At 34.8% G+C, this 1,601-nt stretch overlaps 2 protein-coding genes across 4 annotated transcripts in view; one reads left to right on the top strand and one right to left on the bottom strand.

The window, feature by feature from the left end:
• The window catches only part of LOC116844309 (elongation factor-like GTPase 1), a 94,907-nt gene that overhangs the window by 39,303 nt on the left and 54,003 nt on the right, over positions 1 to 1,601 (top strand). The window lies entirely within an intron of this gene.
• Positions 1 to 1,601, bottom strand: part of LOC116844310 (mucin-5AC) — a 29,087-nt gene that overhangs the window by 7,270 nt on the left and 20,216 nt on the right. The window lies entirely within an intron of this gene.

Below are 1,601 nucleotides of genomic sequence, written 5' to 3'. Positions count from 1 at the left end.
GAGAGAGAGAGAGAGAGAGAGAGAGAGAGAGAGAGAGAGAGAGAGAGAGAGAGAAGACTGGTCTCGGTAGCAAAGTCAGATGAAATAATAATAACGTCACAAGTATGAGAAAAAAAGATACAGAGAGCTCAGCGATATAAATCATAGGAGCTTGATCGAAATGCCAATCTGAATTCATAATTTCCTAGTAATTGATGCGCTCATTAGTGTCATTATCAATCCAATAGTACGGGTAACTAATGAAATACCGGTTTCGATAAATTATTAAAGAAAAGCAAAAGAACAAGGTCGACACGGGAATGTAACGACTGTGGCGTTTAGTTATCGGCTTTTAGGCGACGAGAGAAATAGAAAACGTGACTAAATAACATCCTAGCCGGATATTAACGCGAATAATTTTTTATTCACCGTGGAATATAGTGGTAAGGCATGTGATAATGCAAAATATTGTAGCAAGAATTATAACAAAATTTTTGTAATCTTGGATTATACGAAATTATGACTGGAATTACTACTATATATCCGATTTTAAAAATGTTAATCAGAATTATATAATATGTATTTTATATACATTAAATATTAAATTATATACAATTATATACAATTATATACAATTATATACAATTATATACAAATTATATACAAAATTATATAAAAAATATAAATATATAAAAAGTATTATATAAAAAAATATTACGTATTAAAATTTTTATATATTTGTTCAACGATGTACTGTTTCTACTACAATTTCAGTACAGTCCAGGTTTTATAGAATACACAAGAAGAAGGATGACCCTAATGTAATTTTTGCTACAATATTTTCTTTGTATATTCGACGAATCTATCACGTCAAGAAATCCTGAGAATTCCAGTCTTCAATATTTATAAAACCCATTTTATAATCTCCATTTCTCAAAATTAGTAAACTATTAAATTAAGTGTTCATCAATTCTATCAAGAGCTTTGCAAAAAATGTAAAAGATACCTGTATCTTCCTAAATTAAAAATCCTGCTGAATTAAAAAGCAATTGCACTAACATCCGCGATTAAATCCAGGCTCTCATTTGATCATTTCTCTCAAATTAAGGTGTATACCTAGAGAGCTTGTCGCTGTAATTAAAAATAAATAAAATTCTGCGAAAATATTATTGGCGCGCGAGAGGTACGCGATTGTCGTATTTCTGTTTGCGCGTTCTGCCAGTTTGCGCTCGCTCTTACATTTTGTCGGTTTAACGCTCGCACCTGCTTACGTCGTAGGAAGCGCGAGAAGTGCTTGTCGCGTTTTTTCCCGCAGGCCGCGGTAGGTGTCCGATTAAAGTGGAACCGCTAGTTGATTTACCGCCTTTATTCCGCCTCAAGTCAAGCTAGCTACAAGAAGCGCTTGTTCGCTCGGCGCGTTACTATTTTGCGGACAAATAGTACACAAATATGCACGAAGTAGCACAGAGTGAATCGATTAAAGCCGAAGCAGAATAGGTTGCGTTAAATTGTCCGTGGCGATACCACCGGCTATTGCTCTTCTCTCGTCGTTTGCCATTCTTTTCTTACGATTCCTTTCCTCTCTCTCTCTCTCTCTCTCTCTCTCTCTCTCTCTCTCTCTC

The sequence above is a fragment of the Odontomachus brunneus genome, unplaced genomic scaffold (assembly GCF_010583005.1).
Source record: "Odontomachus brunneus isolate Ranch 3 - 2012 unplaced genomic scaffold, Obru_v1 Obru_scaffold_040, whole genome shotgun sequence".
Taxonomy (NCBI): Eukaryota; Metazoa; Arthropoda; class Insecta; order Hymenoptera; family Formicidae; genus Odontomachus; species Odontomachus brunneus.
This window is presented reverse-complemented; position numbering and strand designations above follow the sequence as displayed.